The sequence below is a fragment of the Myotis lucifugus genome, unplaced genomic scaffold (genome assembly GCF_000147115.1).
Source record: "Myotis lucifugus unplaced genomic scaffold, Myoluc2.0 scaffold_244, whole genome shotgun sequence".
Lineage (NCBI taxonomy): Eukaryota > Metazoa > Chordata > Mammalia > Chiroptera > Vespertilionidae > Myotis > Myotis lucifugus.
This window is the reverse complement of record NW_005871292.1, coordinates 317,130-324,361: the sequence shown is the minus strand read 5'-3', so window position 1 is coordinate 324,361 and position 7,232 is coordinate 317,130. Positions and strand designations below refer to the sequence as shown.

The window sequence follows — 7,232 nt, the reverse complement described above, 5'->3', positions numbered from 1 at the left end:
TAGTATCACCCATGAAGTTGTTGCATGCAAACTAAAGAAATTAGCAAACTGTGTGTATCAAAAGAATAACAAATAAACCTGATTGGGACAGTAGTTAAGAAGGATGCCCAGTGGCCAGTTCCAGCTAATAAATACTGTGAGGAAAATCAGGCCCCGTTTGCCAGCTCTTCTGACTTCAAGAGCACCCAGAAATCTACATATTTTTAAGTGTGTGATGGCTCTTGATTTTTAAATAGCAGCTCAGATTTAAAATAAAATAAATTATGGGGACCAACAAAGATATAGAAACTCTGCAAGTGGCCCATGGGTTACTTTTCTGGGCACTAGAGCAGTGAGTGTGCTAAAGGCTTGCAAGAGGAGTTTTTAAATGCCTTGCCACCAAGGAAATTTAAGGAGAAAGTACAACATAAGATAATTTACCTGGAATTTCTTAGATGTGAACAGTGGTTAAAAATACACAGATAAAGTAGCTAACCTCTAAGTGTAAATTCTTTTTAAAAAAACAGACTTAATTCAGCCTCAATATTTTCCGCATTTTAAAAATTTATTCAAAGCAGTATGTCAGTTACATAGAATATATATTCATGTGCCACTTAACTGACAGGGATGTGTTCTTAGAAATGAATCATTAGACAATTTTATTGTTATGCAAATATTAGTTCTACTTACACAAACCTGAATGGTGTTGCATATCACACATCTGGCTACATGGCATACCACTGTTGTATATGCACTTAGTTTTGACTGAAACATTATTATTTTATGTTTTACATACCTTTTCTAAGTTATATATGTATACACACACAACTGAAAAAAATAGATAAACTCTCAAGAGAAAAAATAGCCAGACCATCACAATTTTGCACTAGCAACAAATGTGTCACTGGAATTATGTATTGTGTTCTAGACCAAGGGTCAGCAAACTTTCCATAAAGGGCCAGATAGTATACATTTTAGCTGTTGTGGGCCATAATTTTGAAATTAAAAATAAATGTCCCATAGGTTACCTTTGTTTAGATTTAACATAGTGTTTTGAGATGGACCTTTCTTTCCTGTGCCTCAATTTTCATGCTCATCAAGCAGCTTCCTACATTGTATGGATATCATTCTGTGAAAGGAAAATCACATATTCAAAGTATAGGTCTGCCTTTCACTCCCTGCTACCTCTTCTTAGATACCATGTTAAAGGGTTTTGTTTGTTTTAATATTGAGTTACTTTATTTGCAGACATATTTTATCAATTTGAGAAAAGTAGAGGAAATATCTGCAGATGGGAGAATTATTAGACACTACTTCATCCTAAAGTTTTACATTACTACCAAAATGAGAATTTCTAAATGAAATTTCATATTCTTTGATGGTATATTTTAAGTCATTTATTTAGTTCCTCATTTAAAATTACAGAGGTAATGAATGCATTTGTACCCAAACCAATGAAATAATGACAATAAAAATTTTTTTAAAATATATTTTATTGATTTTTTACAGAAAGGAGAGGAGAGGGAGAGAGAGTTAGAAACATCAATGAGAGAGAAACATGGGTCCGCTGCCTCCTGCACAACCCCCACTGGGGATGTGCCTGCAACCAAGGCACATGCCCCTGATGGGAATCAAACCTGGGACCTTTTAGTCCGCAGGCCGATGCTCTATCCACTGAGCCAAACTGGTTAGGGCTGACAATAAAATTTTTAAAATAAATATCTCCATCCCCTCCATTCTTCACTCTTCCCCTCTGTGCATTTCCTTTGAGTAATGTTTAAACCTTGTGTATATCCCCCATATATCTCTTTGTACTTAAACATTAACAAGCAGATTACTTTAGTATATTTTTGCAAAAAAAAAATATGTTATACATTTATCTATAATTTACTTTTTTAACATTCTCCTGTACATTTTGGATTTTCCTTCAAGGCAATCCATGATTTAATGATTACAGTATGTTTCACAGAATACTTGTACCAATACCTAGTCTATTCTCCAATTGTGATATTTCAGTTTGCTTCCTCTTTGTAATTTAAAAGTAGTGCTGCAATAAACATTCTTATAATTTTGTCTATTTTATTTTTATAAAATAGGTTTCCCAAAGCATTTGCAAGGTTTTCTGTTTCTTAGGAAGGCCTTGCTTATAGAAAATTTTAGAGGGCAAGTGGATAAAGGAAAAGTGTGTAGTTTTTCATGTGTGCTTATGTGGGTGTGTATACACACATAGATTTAATATTTTAATCCATCTGGAATTAATTATTGTATATGGTCTGACACAGGATGTCAGCTTTATATTCATAAATAAAGTCAATTACTTCAGAACCAATTATTAAACTATTCATCTTTCTCCTACTGAATTAAAATATTATTTATCATATAATAAATGCTCATCTTCAGATTTATTTCTGTTCTCTATTTTCCAGCAATCTTTGAATTACAATTTTCAGTAACTTATTACTTGGAAATAAAGAGCTATATTATTAATATGCAGTTTTGATTTGTAAATAAAAAACAAATGTTTCTTCATTAGAATTTTAAAATTATTTTACCCACTTTCAATAAAAGACTCATTGGTATTATATTTGGACTATTATTCATTTTAACTACAGAGTATCTTAAAATGGACTCACAGTTGACATTGAGTAGATATTCATTAAAATACGTGTGTTCTGAAATTTCTTGAACAACTCTCCATTCTCCTTACTTTCTAATCCTATATAATAAAAGTCCAGCGACTGAAACAGCAGAATGACCAGAGACCAGAACCACCAGGCCCCTCAACTGGGCTGGCCCCACCCCCCAGCAAGCGGTTAGAGGCGATCAGGCAGGCAAGTGAGTGCTTAGGGGCCATCAGGCAGGCAGTTAGGGGCCATCAGGCAGGCAGAGCCCTGATATCAATCGCCTCAAAGAGGGAGACACAGGCTCCTGCCACAGCCTGCTGGAGGGATGCTCGGAGGCTGCGATGGGACGCGCTGGCGGTGGTGGACGCTGCAGGGAGGGGCTGGCGCCAGGCAGCTCCTGAGCAGCTTGGCACCTGCAGCCTGGCCCAGGCCTGGGGTCGCCGACTCTGCCCTTGGCTTCTGCAAGTCTGGACTGCCACTCCTCCTGCTATGATGCCTGGGCAGATCCCGGACCCTTCCATGACTGCAGGCTCTCTGCCAGGGATCGGCCCCCTGACCGGACTCCCCAGCTTGGCCCTGACTGCAGAAGAGCTGAAATTCGCTGACATCCACAACATTGGGGCCATGATCGCCCCTTTGCACTTCCTGGAGGTGAAACTGGGCAAGAGGCCTCAACCTCTGAAAAGTGAGCTAGACGAGGAAGAGGAGCAGAGGAAAAGGCGCCAGGAATAGAACAAAGTGACGGCAGCCTGATGCTGGAACAAGAAGGAGTGGAGGGAGTTTCTGCAGCGGGAATATGAGTGGCTGGAACTCATGAGCGCAGAGCTGAAAACCCAGATGGAGGAGCTGAAGCAGGAGCAGCAGCAGTTCATCCTGATGCTCAACCGACATCGCTCCACCTGCATCGTCAGGACCGACAGCATTAAGACCCCGGACTCAGAAGGCAATCCACTGCTGGAGTAGCTGGAGAAGAAGTGACCATGGGCTGGGAGGAGGAAGAGGAGGAGAAGGACATGAGGAGAGGGAGGAGGAGGAGGGTCCCAGAGGGCTCTTCCTTGCTGCATGAAAAACTCTTCAATGAGGCTCAGCACAGCCAGCATTGGCGGGGCTTTTTTGTGAAACTCAGATCAGCTACACCAGGGGAAGAAACCCAGGCTGATGAAACCCAGGACCAAGTGCTGAGACCAAAGTAGTCCTGTGGGGGGCCTGTTCTGCCTGGGGCAAGGCTTTCAGGAGGCAGGACAGAAGCTCTGGTGGAGAGAGATGCCCAACCAGGCAGCTGTGTGCACTTCTCCGGCCTCTCCGCTAGGGCATCACCCAAAGGACCTCTGAGCAGCCAGGAAAAGCCATGAGTTGCAACCAAAATTAGGCTGAGTATGGAACTTAGAGTGAAACTGCAATCTGCCTCCCCCCAGCCCTGACCCTGACCGTGACCCTGACCCTGATCCTGATGCAAGGCGGGAGAAAGGCACAGTGCCAAGCACTGCTGTACCCACTCACCGTGGTCCAGCTTAGTCCTGCCCAGAGTGGCAGCCTGGGCACAGCCTTGCTGGCCCTGCTGGAGTTGCTGTGGGCACAAGGCACGGGCATCCTTTCAAAGCACATACTCACTGAATGTTTACAGACTGGCTGTCCTGGCAGGGCTTTCAACTGCACATGTTTTATATACTTTTTTTTTAAAAAAGATTTTTTACAAAAAAAAAAAAGATTTTGTACAAGCAATATATAAATGGATTTCTATAATCACTAGATGTGATACAGTATAAATATGCTATGGTTTGTTTGTTATGAACAGATATTCAGCAGTTAAGGCCATTGGGTGTAACTTCTAAGTATTGTAGTCTCTGGGTGTTGGGGGTGGCAGGGGCGGGGGTGTGATGCATTTCCATCCTAGTAAACCCTTCATAGTACTCAGTTCTGTATCACTCAGTAAACATTACTCTTACTTCAAAAAAAAAAAAAGAGGGAGGCCCAGGCTACCTCGCCAGTGGCCCTGCAGCGGGTGGGCGGGGCATCCCTCTGTGGGGTGATTGATCTGGGGGCCCCGCCATTGATTGCCCCACGGAGGGAGGCCCAGGCCACCAGCCAGTGACACTGTGGCAGATGTTAGGTCTGGCCAGCGATCGCCCCGCAGAGGGAGGCCTAGGCCAGCCAAGCGATCGCACCCCACACCTATCACCTGCAGAGGGAGGCTACCAGTGGCAGGGAAGGGGGGGGACAGCACTGCACAGATGGCAAGCAGTGGCAGTGGCAGGGGTGGGGCCAGAAGCCTGGGAAGGAAAGCCCTGATAGGCCCTGATCTCAGGCCAGGCCTAGGGACCCTACCTGAGGGGTCCTGGATTGCAAGAGTGTGCAGGCCAGGCTGAGGGAGCCACCCCCCCCCCCCCCGCCCCAGTGCATGAATTTTTGTGCACTGGGCCTCTAGTATCTTTATAATGTAATGCTTTATAATACTTAAAATATGCTACCCTGGCCAGTTTGGCTCAGTGGTTGGAGTGTCAACCCACGCATAAAAGGGTCATGGGTTCAATTCCCAGTCAAGTGCACATACCTCAGTTATGGGTTTGCTCCCTGCCCCCAGTTGGGGCACGTGTGGGAGGCAACCAATCGATGTGTCTCTCTCTCCTTCCCCTCCTCTTTCCTTCCCTCCCACTTTCTCTGAAAAGCAATGGAAAAAATATCCTTGGGTGAGGATTAATAACAAAAAATGTTAGTAAATTCTGAGAATTTAATATCTCTTATTAGAGTATGTAGATATATAAAAGCCTAATATGAAAGTGTCCCCTTGTGAGTTTGACCAACTGGGAGTTCAATCGCTCCCTATGACATACGCTGACCACCAGGGGACAGTGCAGAATCAAGGAAGGCCCCGGCTGGCAGCTGGCAGCTGCTAGGGACCCTACCCATGCACGAATTTTGTACACTGGGCCTCTAGTTGATTATAAAGTGATAGATTCCTTTGATATTTTGTAATCTGAAGATTTAATCATATATTCATGTCACAGTATTTAAACCTATTTAACTTTCTTGCCTTCATGTTGTAGACCTGATGACAGTTGTTATTGGGCAGGACTATTTTTTACCATTTCCCCCCATTTTTACAGACTGAAGGGTTGGTTTTTGAGGTTAATTTTTATCCTTCTCTTGTTTATATATCATAACAGAAATGATATATTGCCTTGGTGAAATGTGTTAAAACACACAAATTACTGCCCCCTTTTATTTGGCCCTGAATTTTTTGTCTTCTCTGGGGCAGTCAGGCCATGATTATTTATGCCTAGTCTGCAGGACCATTCTACAGGCACAGTCCTCTGACTGTATGTATTTCAATATCTAGAATTTAAATGAAGTATTAAGATGTGCATTTTAACTACAGATGCAGGCTGCCTCTTTCCATAAAGCATTACCAACAAAAATGCTCTATTTATTCATTTGTGCAGAAATCAAGAGGAGAGAATTATGATTAATTATCACCTACAGAAAATTCTACTATAGCCACCTTTTGTACTTTTAATTTTAATGGACACACATATTGGTTATAGTGGATTGGTCTACTTTTGTTTATTTGAGTAGATAAGGGAATTCACTTATAGAATACTGAGTTGCTCAAACAAAATCTTAGAGTTCTAAGGAATAAAGATATAGAGTCAGGAATAATACTTTAAGTGATGGCAAAGAACTTGTGTGGTGAAGTCACCACTGCAGCTGCTGATGACAGAATCCGCAGCTTATACTACTGACATCATAGGTGTTGGACTCTGAATGTTCCTGCTACTGCTACCCAGGGTTACACAGATTCTGACACCTGTGTGGAATCCCCACAGTCTTTGTTATTTTGTATCATCACCTTGTGGTTCTGAGATGGGTGTGTTTGAGTGCCAAAGCCTAGTTTCCATCCTTATGCATTAACTTCTGGGAAGAGTGGGATGCATTTTTAATCTAGTAAGAATCAACCTCTGCTTCTTAAAGATGGGTGTTTCTAGCGTTTTGGTGATAATTTCCATAGTTGTGGTAAAAATTTATAATCTTACTATCACTATTCCACCTTGGCTTCAAACTATCTTAGAATATTAAGGGAGACAAATTAACATTAAAAGTCAAATCATGGACCATTTTTACAAACTTCTTAACTTTTTTAAAAAAATATATTTTATTGATTTTTTACAGAGAGGAAGGGAGAGGGATAGAGAGTTAGAAACATCGATGAGAGAGAAGCATCGATCAGCTGCCTCCTGCACACTCCCCACTGGGGATGTGCCTGCAAGCAAGGTATATGCCCTTGACCGGAATCGAACCTGGGACCCTTGAGTCCGCAGGCCGACGCTCTATCCACTGAGCCAAACCGGTTAGGGCAAACTTCTTAACTTTTATTCTACATTGTCATGCAGTTAAAATTTCCTTTGGAAAAAAATATGTCCATGTAGTTCAGGGTATTATAATCAGTTGTATATGGAATCTTAGTGATAAATTGTATTCCCTTATAATCTGTAAACTTGAAATTCTTAATTTTTGTAATTTAAAAGAATTTAGATTTGAGAACTTAAGAACTCTTAGATAAGATTAATTTTATCTTAGTTACATTTTTTATTGTTTTACCTTTTTACAAATCTTTAAAAAAATTTTATTTTC

The 7,232-nt window shown here is 41.6% G+C and overlaps 1 pseudogene; it reads left to right on the top strand.

Annotated features, from left to right (window-relative positions):
- Positions 1–3,065: 3,065 nt before the first annotated feature.
- LOC102434637 lies at positions 3,066–3,581 on the top strand (annotated as a pseudogene).
- The last annotated feature ends 3,651 nt before the right edge of the window (positions 3,582–7,232 follow it).